At 44.3% G+C, this 25048-nt stretch overlaps 1 long non-coding RNA gene across 3 annotated transcripts in view; it reads left to right on the top strand.

Moving 5' to 3' along the window:
* LOC148532260 (uncharacterized) overlaps positions 1-25048 on the top strand; it is a 98771-nt gene that overhangs the window by 36007 nt on the left and 37716 nt on the right. Inside the window, exons 1-2 of one of the 3 annotated variants that reach the window (XR_015877755.1) lie at positions 6910-6947; positions 18360-18410. This is a non-coding gene — a long non-coding RNA (uncharacterized LOC148532260). Of the gene's footprint in view, positions 1-6909; positions 6948-13276; positions 13358-18359; positions 18411-25048 lie in introns of those variants that run through there. The other 2 variants (XR_015877756.1, XR_015877754.1) reach the window with 2 other exon arrangements.

Here is a 25048-nt window from a genome sequence, read left to right on the forward strand (position 1 = left end):
TAGTTATCGCACCGCTATTTCAAATAAAGTTTGTGTACATTGAACCATCAAAAAGCAAAGGTCCCACTATCTCAGTCATGCTAAAAATATTCCGTATTTCTGAATATTTGGATTTGGGAGACTCAACCTGTAGTAGCAATCTCTCTGATTCCCTGTAGAGTCTAGCAATCGCCTTGATTGCACCTTACCCCCATTATGAAGCTTTTATATACTTGGGGGAGGGGATCAGAGATATATACATTTACATGGTATAATCAGTGCCATTTCCCTGCATTGGTTATAGGGGACAGAGGCCCTGATTCAGAGCCGGACGCTGTTTCAGAGTGCTCGCTCTGAATCAGGGCGTTTTTTTTTTCATGACCACCCACAGCTTTTGCGAGCGGCCAGGTGATGGTCGCCACAAGGGTCTCGTTCCCGCAAGCCCCAGTGAGCTTCCTGCTCAAAATAGAGCAGGAAGCTCACCACTGGCATCACTGGTGATGTCAGTGGTGCCTTCCACAAACGGCAGGCGTTCCCTCGGGAACACCTCCATTTGTGTAGCCACCTCCCCTGCCCGCCTCCAAAACGGAGTAAGCTGTCAATCACAATGGACAGCCACCCCGTTTTGGTGGGAGACCCGTAGCGACGGAGCGCCCGTCGCTGGCCGGGTCTCGCGCATGTGCACGCCGGAGGCGGCGCAGGGAGCAAACATCAACCCGCTTGCGAGCGCATAGCGCTTGCAAGCGGGTCTGTATCAGCCCCAGTGATCCCTATGGCTACATGCATTTTCATATAAGGTTTATCTTGGACACCTATATGGAACCACTTGTAAAATACAATGCATGAGTAAGCCCTGAAAAGTATCAGTGTGTTTTCATCAACAAATAGATCTTACTAAAGCTGCATACACATGGGACGATTTTCCTGAACGATAATAATATTGTTTAACCATAAATCGTTCATATCGTTCATTTTTATGCAGTGAACAATCAACCAACAACCAACGATGCGCGTTCCCGCATGAACGATAACAATATCTATGGTCTTTCATGCATGCAGGCCAACTTGGACGATTTTGTAAAGATTTGCCTGTATAAAGATAGCTTCACTGAAATATCTATCATAGATATCTATCAGTGTGTACAACCAAAATCGTTTGACCTGCACTACAGAAAGTTGGAGGGAAATCTATCAACGATATCTATGCTGCACGGGACAATTTTCCTGAACGACATGAACGATACCGATATCGTTAAACGATATATCGTTCATATTGTTAATTTTTAGGCAGTGAATGATCAACCAACAACCAACGATGCGCGTTCCCTAATGGACGATAAAGATATCTATGATCATCCATGCATGCAGGTCAACTTGGATGATATCATCAATTTTCCCTGTTCAGAGATGTGGCAGGATGACTCACTGGGCGCAATTCAATTGTTTTCGCGGCCCGCATCTCCCGTCTAAAGTGACAGGAGTTCGCGGGCCGCCATGCAATTGTTCCAGATTTTCGTGCTGATCGCACCCAAAGTGGTCGGGTTTAGGCGCATAAAGCAGCTAAACCCGACCGAAGTGCTGGGCGCGATCGCGAAAACTGATGTTTGGGCGCCCAAACATGTCACTTTTCGCACATTTCTTCTCTCAGCCCCCCGGGGCTGCGAGCTGAAATGTAGCGCTGTCAGCTGATCGTGCCCGACAGGAGCAAGAATTGAATAGCTCCGTCGGGCGCGATGGGGGCAGGAATCAATTGAATTCCGCCCACTGAAAGATATCTTTGAACGATATCTATGAACAATATCTTTGAAAGATATCTTTCAAGTCGTTGGTGGTACAGATCATACCGTGTGTATGCACCTTAACTGCTTTGGGGCTCGTTTACAATTTGAATGCACGCCTCTCATATGTAGCAGGACACGTCCACTTTACCGCAGCGCTCATAGGTGTTACTTTCACAATCTCCCTGAAATTATTTTTCAAAAATAGGCAACTATGCTCCTATGTCTGCAGCTGTGTGTGTTTGAATGCAGCTGCTTGCAATGACAAGCCCGTGACAATGCCATAGCACGCCCACTGAACTGACCAATTTACGTGCCTGCACTACTAACCGCTTCCTAGTCACGGCCCAGGAATACCCATCACTTTTCTGCAACAATTCTGATATTGCCTGTTCTGATCGCTATAGCATCTTGTGTAACGCATTCATGTTAGATATCAAGTTGGAGACAACTGGATACATTGTTATACAACTACGATACCTGCATAGATAACGTAGCAAAGCTATATAGGTGCAAATCAAATCTCTGTTTAAATCTTCTGCTAAACAATCTGATTGTTAACATCTGCACCTTTAAGATTAAATATAGTATAATATTAACCCCTGCCAATGGGGGATAGGAGAGCGCAGATGTGAATAATTTGCAGCTAGTGAACTACTAGAATCATATAAGCTCATAATAATAATATACCAGTGCAATTGGACATCTTGTATCCACAATATCGATCTCATTTAATTTTAAGGATAATGGATACAAATGAGATGGTTACAACTAGGGATACATGATATTAAGTCACTGGATGATCTTATTGGACATAAAACTGCACCATATATTTTCATGGTAGCTTATTATAAGATATGTCTAATAACTGAGCACAGGATTATGATCTAGTAATAGCTGCAGCAGGAGATATACAATGCACTAATAACAATACTTATCTACAAGCAGGGAGTAATAAGTAATATTAGCCTACAATGGTATGTTAGCAATACTGAGTGCATCATATCCATATGGTATCCAGTATGTAGCAGTAGATTGTTTAATCCCTTCTCTGCATTTGCCGTATTTTAGAATAAAACAGTGAAGGCAACATTATTGGTTCTCCACTAATAGAGATATAGCATACACTGATATTATATATGTCCATTGTCTACAGACGCCCATAACAGACGTTAAACTACACTCAATTTGATGTAGTTAGTCCGCATAATTAAATATTAATTAAACATTTCAAGGTGGCACTATTATTTTAATGGTTTTATATATAGATAAAAAAATAATAAAAATATACTGAGAATTTATTTCGCTGTATCCAATCCAAGGATTGATTAAAAGTTAAGTTTTAAATTTATTCCATGGGTCATTATTGTTGTTATATCTGGTGATTAGGTGAAAATAACAACATTTTATGTATTTGTGCCCCATGATAGGTATACTTTTTTCTCTTTTTTCTTTTGTGGATATTTACTTTATTCCTGGGTGCACCCCCCTTTTTGTGAGATACGCAACAATTGCTAATTCTTTATAAGGGATAGGACAATATCACAATATTATGATGGAGTATTAGGAGTCTGTGCGGATCTTGTTTACTCCTCGTTGTAACGCATACAGTGTAGGGGTTTTCAGAAATTTTTGCACATGCGCAATTGCAAAAATCGCTCAATTACATGAACAACGGCATTGCGTGTGGATTGTGTGCTACTAAGAACCAGTCCTATTGACTGTTATGAGCCATTTAAGACATGTGGGTTATGTAGTGTGGGCCTGATTCAGAGCCGAACGCTCTGACCAGAGCGCTCGCTCTGAATCAGGGCCCTCCTCCATGAAAATGGAGCGGCCTCCTGGCCGCTCGCATAGCTGTGGGTGACCACCCACAGCATATGCGAGCGTCCATGATGATGGTCGCGATGGTCTTGACCATCGCGACCATCGGGCTTGCTACGGAGACCCTGCGGTAGGGTCTCGCTGCCGCAAGCCCTGGAGTGATTTTGGCTCTATCAGAGCCAAAATCACTCCCACTGACATCACTAGTGATGTCAGTGGGGCCGGCTTCAGACGGTAGGCGTTCCCATGGGAACGCCTCCGTCTGGCATGCACGCCCACCAAAGGGGGCGTGCTGTCAATCAACATCGACAGCATGCCCCCTTTGGTGCGAGACCCGGAGCGATGGAGAGCCCGTCGCTCGCCGGGTCTCGCGCATGCGCACGACGGAGCTCTCTCCGTTGTGCGCATGCGCAGTGGGGGAACATCGACCCGCTTGCGAGCGTTCTGCGCTCGCGAGCGGGTCTGAATGACCCCCTAAGTACCAAGATGAAAAAATAACCTTACACTTAGTACTAAAGGTGCATACACACACAACGATTTTTTCAACGATTATCGTTAAAGATATCGTTTATCGTTCAATCATTGAAAAAAATCGTTCACTTTCTAAGTGAAACGATGAACGATTATCGATCATGTGCGTTCACGTTTGTAGTTTGTAGTTCAGTCAGACTGTCCAACTCAACGATTTTCATTAAGGGAATATGCAAAAACCGTTTGTAGTTCAAAAAAATTGTTCATTACATTTAGTAAATGAACGATTTTAGTAAACGATTTTTGTTAAGTTTTCCCTTGAAAAAATTAACGAAAATCGTTTGCTAAAATCGTTCATTTACAAAATTATGTGTGTATGCAGCTTTAGACATACTTGACAAAATCATGCTGTTTCCTAGGAATCCCAGTGTTCTATTAAGCAGTATTTAGCTTTGCAGACTTGGACATTTAAATCCATGGCCAAACATTCCAAATGTAGCAAACAGTGCCTTGTGAGATATACCTTAAAAATGTAGAATGGGGCAAATATCATATACACTGTAGGCCAAGTCTGTAGCTGTTACTTTCTGATTTGTAAATGATTCTCCCTGTAGAACTGCTGCAGTATACTGTAATTCTATGCACTATAGCAGTGATTCTCAAACTCGGTCCTCAGGACCCTACACAGTTCACTTTTTCCAAGTCATGCAGCAGATGCACAGGTGTATTCATTACTTACTGACACATTGTAAAAGATCCACAGGTGGAGCTAATTGTTTCACTTAGCACAGGTTCTCAAACTCGGTCCTCAGGACCCCAAACAGTGCATATTTTCCAGGTCTCACAGAATCACAAGATAAATAACACAGGTCTGCGATGAAAAAGCTATTTTAACGAATTTATGTGATACTTATAGATTTTTTGCTTCTGAACACGAAAATGATTCCCCATTTTGCGTATCACATCACGTTTTTCTGCAAAACGTGTATTTATGAATGTCATTTTTTTCATATTCTTCAAAGTAATAAATGTATTCTGCCTACATTAATTACAAAACATTGTCTTAAATTAATTCAGTCAGTAGTATAGAACGTGGCAATTCAGTTCTCGTCATAAAACTTCCCCCTGTCCAGTGCCAGATTAAGGTCCACATGTTCCTGGAGCTGAAATTTACAAAGGGCCTAAACCCCATACTGTCTAAAGGAACATTGCACACACAACAACAACTACAAGGTGAGCTGGTGAAGGTGGAATCAAATACAACAGATGCAACATAGTTTTGCCCTGTGCCAGCTCATTTTAACCCCTGCCTACCACCACATACACACACACAGTACACACTACACACACACAGTACACATTACACACACACAGTACACATTACACACATACAGTACAAGTGATTTCCACATTTTTAGGCAATGTCAAGGATCCAAACTACAAAGAAATTGTCAGGGAAATGCTTAATAGTTACAGAAACCTTGGCTGTAATATGAGTTTAAACTAACGGTACATTATTTGAATTCCCATATTGAGCATTTCCCGAATAATCTCGGAGACTACACTGAAGAACAGGGTGAACGGTTCCACCAAGATGTTAAAGATGTAGAAAGAAGATACCAGGGTAGTTGGGACGTCAGCATGATGGCTGACTACTGCTGGATGATACACAGAGACGACACAGAAAAAGCTTATAAGCGAAAAGCGACAAAACGAAGTTTGAAGACAAAAAAAACAAGATATTAACGATTTTTTAATAATAATGATGGTTTTGTTTCTATTATTGTTTGATTTTATTGTTATTTTATTATGTAATTAAGACAAAAACACAGTGATATCATCTACACTTCTTTGTATTTCACAATAAATATGTCAAAAACAAGTAAACTTCTTGTTTTTTCTTAAAAATGTATGTAACTCCCTTATAGGTAAATGTGATGTGGTCATTTTTTAATATACTATTTCTTTATGTACACAGGAGTATAATTAAGAATATAAAAGTATTATAAAAAAGCTTTCAATACCTTAAGGTGCCCATACATCTGCGATGGATCGCCGCGATGCAGGGCTGCGATCAGAAATTTCCGATCACCATCGATGTTCTGCGATCCATCGCCGGATCGCAGACATTTCACATGTTAAATGTCTGCTATTTGACAATTGTGATCATTTTTTGATTGCGATCGTTGAATCCTCGAAATCCGACATGTTGGATTTCTGCGATCCTGCGATGCCGGGTTGCAGCATCATGGAATCGCGGCAATCCATCTCCGATGTATTGGGCCCATTACATTTCGCAATCCTGTGTAATTAGCTCCACCTGTGGATCTTTCAAAATGTGTCCGCGAGTAATGACTTCACCTGTAAACCTGCTGGATGACTTGGAAAATGTGAACCGTGTGGGGTCCTGAGGACGGAGTTTGAGAACCATTGCACTATAGCGCAGGTTCTCAAACTCGGTCCTCAGGACCCCAAATAGTGCATGTTTTCCAGGTCTCCCCACAGAATCACAAGTGAAATAATTATCTCCACCTGTCAATGTCAAAGTAATGAATACACCTGTGCACCTGCTGGGTGACCTGGAAAATGTGACCTGTGTAGGGTCCTGAAGACCGAGTTTGAGAACCACTGCACTATAGTATATAGTCAGTTTCACTTAATTCACAGGTTCTCAAACTCGGTCCTCAGGAACCCAAACAGTGCATGTTTTGCAGGTCTCCTCACATAATTACTAGTGAAATAGTCAGCTGCACCCGTAGATCTTTTAAAATGTGTCAGTGAGTAATGAATACACCTGTGCACCTGCTGGGTGACCTGCAAAAAGTGAACTGTGTGGGGTCCTGAGGACCGAGTTTGAGAACCACTGACTTAATTGTTTGTCACATAAGGCTCATGGTAAGTGGGAAAAGGGGAAAATGTAGTGTATATTGATTTAAAAACAAATGCATGAAACTATATCTATATGTGTCTTATAACATTAATGCAGAGACATATCTCTGTTTGAAAGTTAGGCCAAACAACTGGATTGTAGTATACTTTCCGGCTGGCTCATGACCCTGTACATAGGTCTGATATTAACCAAAAGAAAAATCAAATTGAGGGAATTTAGCCAGCGAGTTTAACATAACCCTCCAAACTGCTGGATTTATTATGCAGAGGTCTGGAGAATTAAAACTAAAATGGACTGTGATGCATGGTGATTTTAAACCCCTAATTTACATGCTGCTTAAGCCATTCTACATGTGGTTTATGGAAAACTGTCGCCACCTAGGGTTAAGTGGTTTGAATCCCTCCTGCTGCCTCAGCTGATGGATTCCAGAGTAGAAATAAAAAAGGGTGTGCCCCAGTGGCGTCAGTTTATCCTAGACGCCCAAAGGAAAATATATAGGGGTCTATTTACTAAGCAGTGTTAGGCATACATGCCTACTCTCCCGGGAATCGCGGGAGGCTCCCGATTTTTCGGGTAACCCCCCTCGATCCCGGAAGAGTAGGCATATCTCCCGCATCCCGCCCACTTCCTAGTGAAGTGGGCAGGATGGGGAGATTTTACCTGAAATTATCGGGTCCGTCGGGAAGGGGCGGGGCTAAATTAGGCAAATCGCGTCATTTAGCCCCACCCCCTCCTCACGGACCCGCGAATCACGGGGGTTTTCTGTAAAGGGGCGGGGCCATGCCGTCTATCGTCTGGCCCCGCCCCCCGAAGAGGAGAGCAGCAGGTCCCCTCCTGCTGCTCCCAGAAAGCTGCCCAGCAAAGTAGATAAGTATGGTGTTAGGAGACAGAGTAGAAAGTGATAAGGTGCCAGCCAATCAGCTCCCAACTGCCATCTCACAGGCTGTGTTTGAAAAATGACAGTTGGGAGCTGATTGGCTGGCACCTTATTACTTTCTTATCACTTTTCACTCTGTCTCCTAACACTGCTTAGTAAATAGACCCCATAATTTGGTGCTCCCCGTCACAGCCGCCGACACTGTAGCATTCTGCATGCAGATACAGCCTCAGTCACACACAGAATATAGGCATGCCGCAGATCATTTTAATCAGCAGAAGCTGCTGTACTCCCTATTTGCATCGCTGTGCGAATAAGACGAATGTGAAGGTAAAAATTTGCATGAAAAGTTGCTCGTTGCTACCGAGCCACTCTGCGCTCACGCATTATGTGTCACACGGAGGATAGATGTATGTGGACACATCTGAATGCATTAGTCAGAGATACGATTGTGACCTGTATGGTGCAATTGGCATGGGGCTCAGATTCCTCCTCCTGGGGAGCCCTCCTGATACCCCTGATGGAGGGGAAACCCACCTATTGTGGAGTTTAAATCAAGATACTGTTAAACTGCCTATGTGGCGGGACTACAAATCACAAAATGCCCAGTCTGCTGCCGACTGCATCATATGCCGGGAAGTTGCTCTACCAAAGATCTACCCCCAGACTCAATCGCTGGTGCAAGATAGTGTAAATATAGTGTAATAATGTCTTTATGATAGATTAAATACACCTCCAGTGCAATGGAAATAAGAAAATACAATTCATTTTATATACTGTAGATATAGCGATAAAAAAAAATGTTCTTTAAATATATCACTTTATTTAGAACCTACCCCACCCCCATGGGGCTTGCTCTTACTATAATGTTTTTCAGTAACAGTAGCCACTGCTCAGCCTCTCCCAACTCCCGTCCGCTTCCCTTATTCCCTCACGGCTCCACAGTCGGGCAGACTCAGGGAGAGTCGCTGTCACATGTTATATGACGTCTGCGACCAGTGCAGTCCAGGGCAGGCCACGGAGGAGGAGCGCTGCTGATGCTGATCGGGGCTCAGTCAGCGCGGCGGCTCCTCTGTCCACAGCATTGCAGGTACAGCACGGAAAGGTTGACAATGGAGGAGTTGCTCCCTTCAGGGCTGGCGCCCGGCGGCAACTGACTTCATTGTCTCTGGCTGTTCCGCCACTGGTGTGCCCCCTTTATAATATATTATATGAACTACCCTCCAACATGACCCGTTCCATCAGGTACAAAATGCTCTGCTCCTGGACTTCCAATGTAATTTATGACTGCAGTCACCTGTGTTGAACTAGGTAATTGATAAGACAGGTGTTTCAGCACAGGTGTCCGCAATCATAAATTAAGAGGGAAGTCCAGGAGCAGAGCATTTTGTACCTAATGGAACGGGACATGTTGGAGGGTCTACTTTATAACAAATAAAATGTGCCCCTTTATTATTGCAATGCACAAACTCTGGTGCCCTGTTTATTGTAATAAATAAAATCTGGTGGGCCCTTACACCATTACTGTTGTAATATATAATATTTGGTGCAGGGTTGCCTACCTTTAATATTCTCTTCCCGGGAGAAGCCCGGGTAAGAGAAGCAGCAGGGGGCCGACGGGGATGGGGCTTGACGATTCGCGTCATTAAGCCCCGCCCCCTCGCGGTAAAATTGCCGCGATTGGGCACAATTTACATAGGGGGTGGGGCCAAATGCTGTGATTCATGCAGAATCACAGCTTAAGCCCCGCCCCCTTTACGGAGACCAGCGATTGCCGCGGGTATTCTCCTAATTCTGCCCACTTCACTAGGAAGTGGGCAGAATGCGGGAGAAATGCCTACCCTTCCGGGGGTGCGGGGGGTTACCCGAAAAATCGGGAGCCTCCCGCGAAAACCGGGAGGGTAGGCATGTATGATTTGGTGTCTTTGTCTTATTTTAACCAATTCATCTTTTCCATACATGCCAATTCTCCCTGATTGTCAGAGAGACTGCCTGAATTAGTAGCAATCTCCCTGGCTCCCTGAAGAGTCTATCAATCTCCCCGATTGCACCTTATTCCCATTATGTAGAGATTTATATATTCAAATCGGTCATTAGGTTCATTTCCCTGCATTGGTTATAAGGCCCAATGATCCCTATGGCTACATGCAATTCTGAAAAGTAACAGTGTGTTTTTATCAACATATAGAACTTACTAACTGCTTTGGGGATCATTTACATTTGGATGAAAATTAATTGTATGGCACGTCTCTTAGATGTAGTAGTACACATCCACTTTACCGCTGCGCTCATAGGTGTTTCTTTCACAATCTCCCTGAAATGCTATTTCAAAAATAGGCAAGTGTGGTCTTTTCTCACCTCTGTGCTGTGGCTATTTTGGCTTTTTACGCACTGGTCACATTCCAATATCAATATAAGTAATGTTTTTATGCAGTACCGACGCAAATTATTTTTTTTTTCAGAAGACTGAATTTCCAGAAAAGTGTTAGTTTGCTTATTCCTACCGATATAGCAAATAAAATCTACCAAACATTTTATCAAATCACCAGACAATAACCATTTGAAAGAGTGGACACCGCTAATTCAAATGAGGGCTCCGCTGAGTTTATTGAAGCCAGGATGGGGGATATCGTCCCACATCCCTGTACTTCATAATGATATATGTAGTGTACGGGGTTATTGCCTGGTGACCACATTTATCACCAGATAATAACTAATAACTACTCTTTGAAACAAGAGTTTCTTGGTGCCCTGATGGGGGAGATAGGGCACTTGACTCCTCCTCAGCACATTTGATGGGACGGCCTTAGAACTGAAGGAGTTAAAAATAAAATCTTTATGTGTGATAATATTATTTCTGCCGTTATGATACTAATATGTTTTGTTGACTTCATATTTACTTTAGTGTACTGTGTAGGGGGGGGTGCTGTGTGCCCCTAAACCAAGAGCAAATCCAGGGGGGAGGGGTGATCAGTCAGACGTTCCCTGTACAGGTAGAGGAGACTGATGCTCAGCGGCAGCAGCCTCCCTGGCCCTACTGTAGCCCAGCACACAGCAGCATGGGGAGAGAGGATGCTGACAGGTAAGGGGGGGTCGTGGCGTCTTACAAAGGCAGCGAAGGGTATGTATCATTTTCAAGGGTTTTTTGTATGGTGTTAAATGTAGAACACCTAGGTTATTCATCATCATGGAGAACTGAATACTTTCTAAGGCAGTGATGGACATCTGGCAGCTTAGAGTCTCATGTGGCCCTCCTTGCTTTCATCTGCATCCCCATCTATTTCCTTCTGAATTACCTTTTCTCAGCTTTATGTTTCATCACATTCAAATTACAGATTTGTTTGTTATAATTTGTAATGTTTTATTGTCTTACATTACTATGCTTGCTGATATATTATTAGAGTGGTAATAACTAAAAATATCTTGCATGAATCCACACTGCGAATGCCCAGAAGTGTGTGGTCACACATACGTGCCCATGCAGATTTCTGTGTATTCTGTCATTTGCACATGGACTTGTCGAATGGGGCAGGAGATGGCGTTGTAGGCCAAATATGAATATATGCACATGAAGTCCTGTGCCACAACTCTTGGGTGGATAATGTGGATGCTGACTGTACACTTGGGCACCAAACACCCCATAAAAGTTTTATGGGGAAATTTTCTGCGAAATAGGCAAAGGAGCTAAGGGGCATGGACATCAAAGGCTTTTACCCAGCACCTCTCTTCAGGGCCGAAGCCCTTCCAAACCACCAAATGCTGAATGGATCCTCTGGAAAATGATGGAATCCAGGATTTTTTTCACCTCGTACTCTTTCTGGTTGTCTACTGGAATGGCAGAAGGAGGACTACTGGATGTCGAGTATCGGTTAAGAACCACGGGTTTAAGGAGGGAAGCATGGAACACGTTAGGTATTCTGAGTGTGGCTGGAAGCTTCAGTCGGAATGCCACTGGGTTAATTGCCTAAAGAATCTAATAAGGTTCAAGGTGGTAACCTTTAGCCACAGATGCCAAGTTGAGATCCAACTCTATCACCAGGCCTCAACAAGCGAGTCTTTCTTCTATTCTTATTGGAAAATAACTTGTACCGTATAGAAGCTTTGCCCAGGTTCTTCCTCACCTCACTCCAGATCTTGATAAAATGTTTTGACTGTATTACAGTGCAGTTCGGGTAAGACAGGATGGTATCCATTTTTTTTTAAATGGACAATTCCCTGAGGCTTCGCGGAAGAGGTTATCATGGGCAAACTCAGCCCATGATAACTAGGAATTTTGACTTTATTGATCACTGTAACGAAGGAAGTCGGATTCAGAATGGGTTTGCTTTCGCAGGTAATCCTTGAGATTTTTGTTTCCAGGCCAGTACATGATAACTAAGTTAAATCGATCAAAGAACAATGACCACCTGGCCTGACGATAATTCAGACAGTGAGCTGTTTAGAGATATAGCAAATTCTAATGATGTGTGAAGCCCTTCAGAGGAAATTTATCTCCTTCCCATCAAGTGACTTCCTGCAAAGCAAGTTTAATTGTCAGCAACTCCTTATTCCCCACTGCATAATAATTCTCAGGGGCTGAAAACTTTTGGGAAAAGAAGCCACAGAAGTACCACTTCCCAGCTTTGTTTTTTTTGTGAGGGAACACCTCCGACTCCAACAGAGGAGGCATCCACTTCTAAAAAGAAGTGCTGTTCAGGATCTGGTTGTCCCAGAATGGGCACTGATGTGAGGAACTGTTTTAAATGGGAGAACGCCTTCTCAGCATCAGGAGTCCGATCATTAGTATTTTGTGACTTCCTAGTGAGTGTTGTGATAGGAGCCACTACAGAAGAATAATTATTGATAAACTGCCTGTAGAAATGACAGAATCCCAGGACTTGCTGATTTGCTTTCAATCCAGAGGGACGAGGCCAGTTGGCAATGGCAGAGAGTTTTCAAGGTCCATTTGAAGAATGTAACCAGAGATAATATACCCCAAGAATGCATTTTCCTCCTGCTCAAAAATACATTTCTCCAGCTTAGCTGATTTGCCCAAAGATGGGTCAGGACTTTGTTCACATGATTGCAGTGAGATCTTATTTAATTTGAAAAACTCAGATTGTTAGCCATGATATAACACAACATATTTATATAGAAGGTCCCAGAAAATGCTTTTCCTATATTTGTGGAACACAGCTGGTGTATTACTCAACCCGAACAGCATGACCAAGTATTAGTGATGCCCATCTTTGGTGTTAAAGGCCATTATCCATTCATTCCCAGATCTGATTATAATTAAATTGTAGGCCCCGTGAAGGTCTAATTTAGAAAAAACTGTAGCCCTCATGATACGATCTAAATGATTGGAGATCAGTTGTAGGGGGTATCGATCTTTGGTCATGGCATTTAGGTCTCGGTAGTCTATACAGGGTCTAAGACTCCCATCCTTCTTCTTAACAGAAAAGAGCAGGAACGCAGCAGCTCCAGGAGACCAGTGCTGCTGGACCCAGTAATTGAGCTCCGGGCCTGGCACATTCCAAACTCTGCTGAAACTTAGTGGTATTGTATACTACATTCTGCCTGCAAATCAGCTAAAAGCTTTTCCTGTGAACCTGTCAGAGCTTCATATTGTTGATAATCATTTTTCTTTTTTCTGCTGGTATGAATCTAGTGAATACAGTAAATGACTTGATAAAACTTAAGGTGCCCACACACATAGCGACATTTTACATGATTTGGCCGATTTCGACGAATCGTGACGACGAATCGGGGAAAAAAAGTACAAATCGTGAATTTATACTCACGAGCACGATGCCGATGCGCGTCCCCGCTCGTCGTATATCGCATCTTCTGATCTGCCGTGCTGTAGGGCAGATTAGCCAACCATGAACCCGATCGACGCCGATCGTGAGGGTTTTTTTCCTCACGATGAATCGTACGATTCATCACACAATGCAGAATTTGACTGGCAGAAGCCTGGACACGCCCCATCGCCATCTTGTGCAGCATCGTGTATGGAGCAAGTCAGTCACACTTTGGGAGCCTGCACACTGGATATTTGTTTTGTTGGATATTTGGTGAGTATTTGTACAGTTTGCAACCACACTGACCACCAATATGTGCTCCCCACTGCCCACCAATGTATGCCCCCAGGCAATAAATGCATGACCCAGCCACCGCCCGCCGTATTGAGGCGGGCGGTGGCTGGGTCATGCATTAAGCTCCCCCACTGCCCACCAATGTGTGCCCCCAGGCAATAAATGCATGACCCAGCCACCGCCCGCCGTATTGAGGCGGGCGGTGGCTGATTCATGCATTAAGCTCCCCCACTGCCCACCAATGTGTGTAATACCTCAAATAAATAAATAAACACGTTTTTTCCAAAAAAACACCATACATTACATTTAAAAACACACATTATTTCAAGCTGGGGGTCTTCTACCTTTCGGTCTCCAGCTGTTGTGGAACTACAGATCCCAGGATGACCTGCCACCCACCTTTGAAACTATTTTTAGGGCATTCTACCACAACGACAGGCCCAAAGGTGGAAAACCCATACTGTCAAAGAAATATTACCAAGCAATAAACACATAACATTCCTGTAAAAGAAAACATGCTTAGAATACCATAACAAACTTTTAAAAACCTGTAAAAAAGAAAATATTAAAACATTAAAAATGTGAACTATTACATTTTACAAAACTATATACACAAATATTTAAATGTCCTTTTTTTTCTTATTCATAGATAATGTCCATGGATTCTGAACGTGAATTCGTTACAGGATTCATTGAAATCCTGCACTCGAAAGACTGTCTGTGGAAGATCAGTTCTCGGAAGTACCACAATAAGTCGCAGAAGTTGGCCGCACTCGAGGAACTGTTGGTGTATACAAAAAAATACATATCTGATGCAGACCTGAAAACTGTACGGCAAAAGATACAAAATCTCAGGACAGTATACATCAAAGAAAAAAAGAAGGTGGATGACTCCAAAAAATCAGGAGCGGCTACAGATGAAATATATACTCCTGCGCTGTGGTACTACCAAATGATGTCATTCATCAGTGAACAAGAGCCTCAAAGGGAATCAATCATCTTGATGTCTGAGCGTGAGGGAGATGAGGAGGTTGCAGAAGTCTTGGTAAGTAGTGACACAGTTTAAACCAAAATCCTTAAAGTTTTTGTTGTTAAATCCCAAATGTCTAATTTAGTCAGTAGTTCACAGATAGTCCTCTTGCCATGGTACAGCACCTGGTCCATTGAAATAGGTCATGTACTCCTCCCTCACTTCTTTGGCACGTGCGGTGGATGTTGTTGTAGTTGTTGGTGCAGACACAGATGTCAAATGTTCAATGTCCTCCAGGGGTCCTACATCTTCTGGTCTAGCTGGGACTGGTCCTCGTTGAGTAGATTTTCTTCGCAGAAAGTTGTACAGCACACAGCACGCCATCACGACCCAGTCTATCTTCTCCACATGTAGATTGATGGTGGTATGGAAAATGCGGAAGCGGTTGCTCATTATTCCAAACGCATTTTCCACAATGCGCCGTGCCCGGGATAGACGGTAGTTGTATATCCTTTTCTCTCTGGTCAGGCCCCTGTGTGCAAATGGCTTCATCACATGTTCATGTAATGCAAAAGCCTCGTCTGCAACGAAAACGTAATTTAGGCCGTGCTTTGTCTGGTCCAGTGAGGGCAGGTTGAGGGTTTTGTTGGTGAGTCTCTGGTAGAAAGCCGTCTTTTTGAAGGATCCACCATCTGAAGCACGCCCATTCTTGCCGACATCCACAAACAGAAATTCGTAGTTGGCATTCACCACTGCCATGAGAACGATGCTGAAGAATCCTTTGTAGTTGTAGTAATATGATCCGGTGTTGGCAGGTGGGTTGATGCGGATGTGTTTCCCATCGATGGCTCCTCCGCAGTTAGGGAAATTCCAACGTTGTTCAAAATCTTCCGCGATGCTAGTCCACTCCTCCACGGTGTTAGGAAACTGTAAAAATAGGAAAAAAGATGTTAAAACATGACTATAATATTTTTTATATCTTTTTTCCCTATATAGACTCCCACCCAAGACCCTGATTTAACATCCACACCGGACCTCAGTCTGCTCGGTGGCGACAGTGATCCGGAGAATAGCACACAAGTGGAAACTCCACTTCCACCTGGACCCTCATCTTCGCAACAACCCCAAAAAAAGAAAAAAAAAGGCAGAAAGGAGAATTTTACAGAACGAGAGGACCATTTTTTACAAAACGCAGAATGGCTGCTGCAGAAACCCCCAGATGCAATTGATGATTTCACAGCTCAGGTGAACAGCACATTGAGAAATCTGGATGCAGATATCCCAAAAAAATTTTTACGGTTAAACTACGACCTCTTGAGTCGCTGTATGAGCAAAAATATCTCAAATTCGACATACATTGCAGATCCAATGCTATTTTCCCCTGCCCCAAATAGTTATGTCCGCCCCCCCCCTGCCCAGTTAGATATTACTCCCCCACCAAGCACCCCAAGCACCAGCACCACCTTGTATAATGCTCTGCTGGATGCAGCAGATGAGTCGCCCCAATATACAGAGATGTAAATTTGTTCTATATTGTAATATCACCAAATTTTATGAATTCCAATCGGTGCTGCTGCATGGGATAGGGTGGTGATGACGCCATTTGAACAAGGTCACTACGCACATGGCACAAGTACACATAGCTGGAAGCCGGGGCCACAATGTGTACTTGTGCCATGTGTGTATTGGCCTGTTCAAACTGGCGTCTGACCCACCCTATCACATACAGCCGGCTACCTATTGGGATTCATTAAATTTGGTGATATTTAATTTGGTTGTTTTTTTGTCTTGATTTTAATGTCACCAAATTTTATGAATTCCAATCGGTGCTTGCTGCACGGGATAAGGTGGTGATGACGCCATTTGAACAAGGTCACTACGCACATGGCACAAGTACACATAGCTGGAAGCCGGGGCCACAATGTGTACTTGTGCCATGTGTGTATTGGCCTGTTCAAACTGGCGTCTGACCCACCCTATCACATACAGCCGGCTACCTATTGGGATTCATTAAATTTGGTGATATTTAATTTGGTTGTTTTTTTGTCTTGATTTAATGTCACCAAATTTTATGAATTCCAATCGGTGCTTGCTGCATGGGATAGGGTGGTGATGACGCCATTTGAACAAGGTCACTACGCACATGGCACAAGTACACATAGCTGGAAGCCGGGGCCACAATGTGTACTTGTGCCATGTGTGTATTGGCCTGTTCAAACTGGCGTCTGACCCACCCTATCACATACAGCCGGCTACCTATTGGGATTCATAAAATTTGGTGATAATGTTCTTTTGTAAAGTTGTAATAAAAAAGTATTTTGCACACAGTTTAGTGCACACTTTCAGTTGCCTGCAGGTCAGTGCACATTGTATTAAAAGAAGGCAATTTCTTGCTTTATATGTTGAGTAAAAAATAAATATAAAAATTTTTCTCTGCACAAGAAACCAATGTGTGGTGTTTTTTTTTTAACTTACCTTGCAATACTGGTACTGTAGCACTTTTATGATGGCTTTGCAGGTCTCTGGAATGATGACGCCCAAAGACTGAGGTGAGATGAGTGTCCCAAACTTTAGGTCTTCCAGTGACCTTCCTGTAGCCAGGTATCTCAGGGTAGCCACCAGTCTGTCTTCAGCAGGGATTGCCCTCCGCCACCTTGTGTCCTGTCTCTTGATGTGGGGGGTCACCAGATGCAGCAATTCTTGGAAGCTGGCGTCATCCATGCGCAGGTAGTTCCGATAGTCCTCCGGGTTGTTCTCCTTGATCTCTATCAGCAGGGACATGTGAGAGCGGGTATCCCTTTGTAGCAGCCACTCCTTGGTCCAGCATGCTCTCGTCCTTCTTCGCTGGGCCCTCTTCCTAATCTCCCGGACCCCGGCTTCAGCGACCAACACTTTATACTGATAGGGACGCATCAGAACAGAATTCAGGAACAGGATAGAATGCAGGTAGGTAGCACACACTTGCAGGTAGAATAAACTTTGTATAAGGCAAGCCAAATACAAAGAGCACAGTAGCAATGTACAGGATTCAGCAGGAATACACCTAGCCTCATCTAGTAGCAGAGCAGAATGTATACAGAGTTTAAAGGGTTCCTGCTGTTTATACTCCCTAGATAGCCCCTCCCATTGTTATGGCTATTTAAATTTCCCACCAATAGTCAAGAGCCTGTTTTATTTATTTTTTAAACTCACGATTTGTTATGTCCAATCTCACGATGCGTACGATCCGATAGATCGTGAGATCGTAAGACAGATTGGGTGTCTTTTTTTCCCAAATCGTGATCACGACGGCAAGGGAGCTCCCGTGAAAGTTCATGAGGAAATTGGCCATAAAATCGTATCGTGAGCACATCGGTATATGTGTGGGCACCTTTACTTTTGAATGCATTATGGAATGTGCCAATTTTGTTGTTGTTTTTCCAGACATTTTCTAACCCGTGAGGTTTTTCCCTAGAAATGTTAATAATTGTAATTGTTCTACTTTCATTTGTAGATGAACACCTAAAGGAACAGGCACATATTGGACCTCTTGTTAGTAACACAGGTGAGATTGCTGTCTAATAAATTTTTCTTGTTTTATATTGTTAATAAAAGACACTCACTGACATTTGATGACAGCATGCTGTCCATTACTTCCTATAATTTCCTACATGTATAAAACAATGTTTCATATAGAAAAGGAGAACAAGTCCTGTGAGAAGGGTTATCAAAACATTAGACATGTCTGCATTTGAATACAATTCCACTCAAACTCCCTCCCTCCACAAGTGACTCTTCTGTGGCGGTCCCTATCTGAGACAACACCCTTACCACTTCTGGGCATCCACTGCACACCATGTAACAGCATGGAGGGCAGAATATTGTCAGTGTTGGCAGGTACCAAAATCACATCTCCAGTCTCAGCATTCTGTGTCTCCAACTCAGCTGTGGTTTTGTACTGGTAACAATGGGAGTTTGTGGGAATAGGGGTCTTACCAGCTAAATTGGAAAGTTGGGAAAGAGGGCTTGTTGTCCAAATGTGGGCAAAAAACTCCTAACATGTAACACTAGTCATCTTAGCACATTCAGCACCTACAGGTTCTCTAGGCACAAAGGGTCCAAAGGATGGATTGAATTATCCTACGTTTATTGCAAGTGGAGGCATCAATAATGTGTCAGAACTCACTACATCAATAAATTCGATATGTCCAGGTAAAGTTGGACTTTTCACACAATCAAAAGTCTCTCACGAGAACAATGGACCTACTGCTTGTCAGACATTTCTTCAACCTCAGATTAACTGGGACACTGAACATGTTAGGCAACTCAAGCTGGGTGCACACCTATACAATCATCGGACCGTTCATCCAATATCGAGAGAATGGCCGTTGGATCGCATAGGTGTGTACGCCCGATGCTGGAGCGTTAGCCAATAAACGACTTTTAACTCTCCTGCAATGGTCGGGATTGGGAGATCGCATCTTATGTACGGTTTAATATTTGTCGGTTCGACCTCCCGATCCCATATAGCCCGTACACACCGTGCTATGTCTGCACAGCATGTACGCGGCTCACAGGCTGCTGACAGGGGGTCACGTGTGGTGACAGACTGCACGGCTGATCGGGACAGTATTACCCGATCAGCCTGCAATCGAAAAAGCGTGTTCCCAGCTTAACATAGACCTGCACTATATCACACGCTCCCCCTGCACCTGTGGTATATTTAGTCTGGGCTGTGGGCCTGATTCAGACCCGCTCGCAAAGCGCACAGCGCTCGCAAGTGCATGCGGCACCTCCAGCGTGCGTATGCGCAAGACCCGTCCAGTGACGGCAGCTCCGTCGCTACGGGTCTCGCTACAAGACGGGGTGGCTGTCGATGTTGATTGACAGCTCGCCCTGTTTTGTAGGCGGGGAGGGGGGGTGGCTGTACAAACGCAGGCATTCCCTTAGGAAAGCCTGGCATTTGTGGGCGGCCCTACTGACATCACTCGTGATGTCAGTAGTGGACTTCCTGCTCTATTAGAGCAGGGAGTCCACTCAGGCTTGCGAGAGCTGAGACCCTCTTCGAAAGCCCGATGGTCGCGATAATCGCGACGGGCTCCAGGCCGCTCGCAAAAGCTGTGGGTGGTCACCTACAGCTTATCGAGCGGCCTGGTAAAAAAAAAAATCCCCGCCCTGATTCAGAGCGAGCGCTTGCCAGCAGCGGGCGGCTCTGAATCAGGCCCCATGTCCATACTGGTTGAATGTAGCCCACCAGCACTGCAAGTAAAGTTCACTGAAAACTACTACTAGTTTACCCAAAAACTATTTATACAGAATATCAGCCATTAAAACAAAATGAAAAAAAACATACAGACCTATATTATTCTGAACAGAATAACACATTGTATGAACTAATATTAGTAGGAAATCCTATATTGACAACTGTGCATAGATAAAATAAGTTACATAGGGGCCCATTTATCAACGAGTTTTATCATATGCAACAAGTTTTAAAACTCATTGCATATGATAATGATGCTCCAGCCAATCAGCTCCCACCTGTCATCTGTTTGAAAAATGACTATTGGGAGGCGATTGGCTTGAGCACCATTTATCATATGCAACAAGTTTTAAAAGTCGTTGCTTATGATAAAATACGTTGATAAATGAGGCCCATAGAATCCACATTATCCGTTCCACAAGCTGGGCCATTTACCAAAATGTTTTAGACTTCTTGGTAATCGACCCAACTTGTGGAACCTGTTCATAGCCACAGCTTCTTACGGGGTATATTTACTAAAGATGGATTTTGATCAATTTAAAATAGAACAAAATGAATAAACATTGATGTTGTGTTTCTGTGGCTAAATCACACATTTACTAACAGACATTTCTACTTCAGGGTCCATAGGGGTCCACAGGGTGACCTTGGGGTATAGGTGATGCTGAGTCATCCGGGAACCTTACGCTGTAAATTTTTCTCCCAGGATGCACTTGGGTCTCCCTTGGATATCAGCCTATTGAATGCTAGGATTTCCACTGTGGCTATTGCGGCTCGACACTCTCTGTGGCTATGCTCATGCTCTTGGAGGGCAAATGTGGACTCCAAGAAGGGCTTAGAGTGTTTACCTTATAACGGTAAAGTTTTGTTTGGCCCTGATTTGGATAAAATTGTGGATATGTTGGCACCGGCAAAGTCGGCTTGTCTGCCTTCTGCCCCTGCTCCCTCTGGGTCTCAGACCTCGTCCTTTCGTACCTATCGAGCCCCAGGTAAGGTTCAAGCTCAGTCCTTCCCTAGGCACTCAGTCCCCAAGAAGACTGCCAAATCCAAGAAGCAAGCTTGGAGTGTGAGACTTCCGGCTGCCAAGCCTGACGACAAACCCTCACCTTGACTGGACGGGCCTCTCCTTGGGGGATCCCAGAGTGGGAATCCGACTTCTTCAGTTCGCCTAATACTGGTGTCAGACTACCACAGACACCTGGGTAAGAGAAGTGGTCTCTCACGGATATGCCCTCTCCTTCCGCAGAAGACCTCCCCATCAATTTTTCTGCACAGGCCTTCTGTTAAACAAGGACAAGGCCTTACAAATACAGAAGGCCATACAATCCTTGCTCCAGGCAGGGGTCATTGTACCGGTCCCATTGCCCCAAAGGGGAATGGGTTATTATTCCAATCTCTTTCTGGTTCAGAAACCAAACGGATCCTATCGGCCTAGCCTCAATCTCAAGTCCCTGAAAAAATTCATCAGGGTACCTCGGTTCAGGATGAAAACCATACACTCGATTATACAGGCTATGGAACCTGGGGATTTTATGATGTTGCTGTATATTCAGGATGCATACCTGCATATTCCGATTGTTTCGGCTCACCAGGTTTGCTGTACTGCAACAACATTTCCAGTTTCGGGCTCTGCCGTTTGGCCTCTCTACTGCACCTCGGGTGTTTACCAAATGATGGCGGTAATGGTGGCCCATCTGCGGCTGCAGGGGGTTCGCCTGTTACCATACCTGGATGACCTCTTACTGTTGTCAGGGTCTCCAGAGGTACTTCAACACCACCTGGTTGATCAATTGGAAGAAGTCCTCCCTGATCCCTTCTCAAAGGATGCTCCATCTGGGAGCTCTGTTGGATTCACAACAGCAGAAGATTTTTCTGCTGTGGAAAAGATCTCCACTTTGCAGATGCGAGTACGCAGATGCCTCCACAGTTGCCGAGTGTCCATTCACTCAGCGATGCAGTTGCTGGGCTCCATGGTGTCGGCTTTCAGCATGGTGGAATATGCCCAGTTTCATTCCCGGCCCTACAGAAATGAATCCTCTCCAGGTGGGACGGATTACCCCATCGAATAAAGGCACAAATGATGGTGCTCTCTCTGGAGGTGCGTCTGTCTCTTGTTTGGTGGCTGCAGACGGGCCTCTTTTGGATTCCGGACTGGGTCCTCCTGACAACGGACTCCAGTCTCCGGGGTTGGGGCACAGTGACAGGTCCACACTCCTTTCAGGGATGGTGGACAGCAGAGAAGTATGTCCTGCCAATCAACATATTGGAACTTCGGGCAGTCTTCAGGGCCCTGCAACAAGCCAGACTCATACTTCACAGAAAGCCCGTGCAAGTTCAGTCAGACAACGCCACGACAGTGGCATACATCAACCATCAAGGAGGAACTCGAAGTCAGACGGCAATGACAGAGGTATCACGCATTCTGACATGGGTCATCTTCCAGCCATATTGGTAGTGTTCATTCCAGGAGTTCTCAATTGGAAAGCGGACTTCCTCAGTCGTCACGACGTGCATCCTGGGGAATGGTCTCTTCACCAAGACATGTTTCAGCTGGGGCCTTTTGGACGTAGACCTCATGGACTCCTGACACAATCACAAACTGCCAGTGTACGGGTCCAGGACAAGAGACGCCAAGGCTCTCTTGGCAGAAGCTCTGTCAGTCAAGTGGACCTTCCAATTTGCATACCTGTTTCCTCCAATCTCCCATCTTCCACGAGTACTTCGGAAGTTCAAACAAGAAGGAGGCACTGTCCTGCTGGTGGCTCCAGCGTGGCCCAGACATCACTGGTACTCAGATCTTCAGAGTCTCTCCGTAGACACTCCAGTGCTGTTGCCTCAACATCCAGACCTGTTGTCTCAAGGTCTTTGCCTTTACCCGGACCTGGGTCGTCTGTCTTTGACGTTGTGGCTCTTGAGACATCCCTCCTAAGGTCCAAGGGTTTTTCTGGCTCTGTGGTTAACACCATGCACAGATCGCGTAAACCAGCCTCTGCTAGGATTTACCACAGGGTGTGGCACACTTATTTTCAATGGTGTCATCCTAAAGGATACGACCCCCAGGTGTTACGGATCTCCAGAGTTTTGGCTTTCCTGCAGGCGGGTTTGGATCTTGGTCTCCGCCTTGCCTCACTGAAGGTGCATGTCTCTGCTCTTTCAGCATGGTTCAAGCGACAGATTGCTTCTCTTACTGATATCCGCACTTTCCTACAAGGTGTCCTTTGCATTCAGCCTCCCTTTGTACCTCCTGTGGCGCCTTGGGATTTTGCTGTTGTCCTTAGGGCTCTCCAGTGCCCTTCATTTGAACCCCTGGACTCAGTAAATATCAAATGGCTTACAGCTAAGACTGTTACTTTTGGCTATTGCTTCCGCCAGAAGAGTGTCAGACTTGGGGTCTCTCTCTTGTCATTCCTCATTTCTTGTCTTTCACCAGGACAGGGCGGTGCTTCGGACTTGCCCTGGGTTCCTTCCTAAGGTGGTTTCTAGTTTCCACATAAATGAGGAAATTATTGTACCGGCCTTTATTTCTCCAGACTTTTCGGCGGGTGAGGCCTCATTGGATGTGGTACGTGCCCTCAGGATTTATGTGGACCATACCAGTTCCTTCGGAAGTCAGACTCCTTGTTTGTCCTCTATGGCTTTTACAAAAAGGGATGGCGGGCCAATAAACAAACTTTGGCTAGATGGCTTTGCATGGCTATCTCTGAGGCTTACATTCATGAGGGCCTTCCAGTGCCGCCCTCTGTTACTGCTCATTCTACTTGGTCTGTGGGTCCTTCTTGGGTAGCTCGCTGTGGCACCTTGGCTGTTCAGCTTTGTAAGGCGGCCACATGGTCTTCCATCCAGACCTTTCTGAGGTAGTATGCATTCGTTACCTTTGCCTCTCAGAATGCTTCCTTCGGGCAGTGGATTCTCCTCTCTGCACAGGAGCCTGTGGACCCCTATGGACACTGATGTAGAAAATTAGAGATATGGTAAGAACTTACTTTTGTTATCTCTCTTTCTACGAAGTCCATAGGGTCCACAGGGCACCCACCCTGACGCACCTGTGCTTCAGTTGGGCTTCACTCTGGTCACCGGTTTTCCATCTCCTTCTTTGTGAGAATGTGATTCTTGAGTGTTCCAGACTTTCTTCTCTCTCTTTTGTCCTCCTCCGGCCTTTGGCTTGCTTCGAAACTGAGGTACCTCTGGCCCGGGGGTGGGGTATAGAGGGAGACACAAGTGCATCCTGGAAGAAAAATTTACTGTGTAAGGTGCCCGTATGACTCAGCATCACCTATACCCCAAGATCACCCTGTGGACCCAATGGACTTCGTAGAAAGGGAGATAACAAAGGTAAGTTCTTACCATATCTCTAATTTTTTTTAAATAGTTTTTTCAGTGTTCGGAAATGTGTGATTTATCACCAGAAACACAACATCTATTGATCGATTTTCATAGAATTTTAAATCAATCAAAATCAATAAAAAAAAACCTAAATATACCCCTTAGTGCTTAGTCATGTCCAGCTCCTGACCAGTTTTCATTTCATTGCCAAGAAAGTAAACAAATTATTTGTTTTGATATGTTGATAATTTTTAAATCAATTCTTTGTTGGATCTCCTTTATTACTCTTGCAATATTTCAAGAGCGTGCATACAGCTCTGCCTTCTGTAAATAACCTAATAAGTAACAGTTTTGTTTAATGCAAAGATTGTAACCTTTTATGCTTTGACCCGAAGATACCGTGGGCCAGCTTTTGCAATACTACTGAAGCATAATGTTAAACAAAATTATCTGAAAAATGTTTTTAGTAACAGGCACACTTGTTAATATAATACAGTATGCAAATATAGCATCATGATTGAACCATCAAATGTGCATGTTTAGCCATGTTTTGTGTCCCAATCCACAGGTTTAGATGTAGGCGCACAATATTAAAAAAATTATAAAAAATAAGCCTG

Source organism: Taudactylus pleione, unplaced genomic scaffold (assembly GCF_031769625.1).
Source record: "Taudactylus pleione unplaced genomic scaffold, aTauple2 ptg000080l, whole genome shotgun sequence".
Taxonomy (NCBI): Eukaryota; Metazoa; Chordata; class Amphibia; order Anura; family Myobatrachidae; genus Taudactylus; species Taudactylus pleione.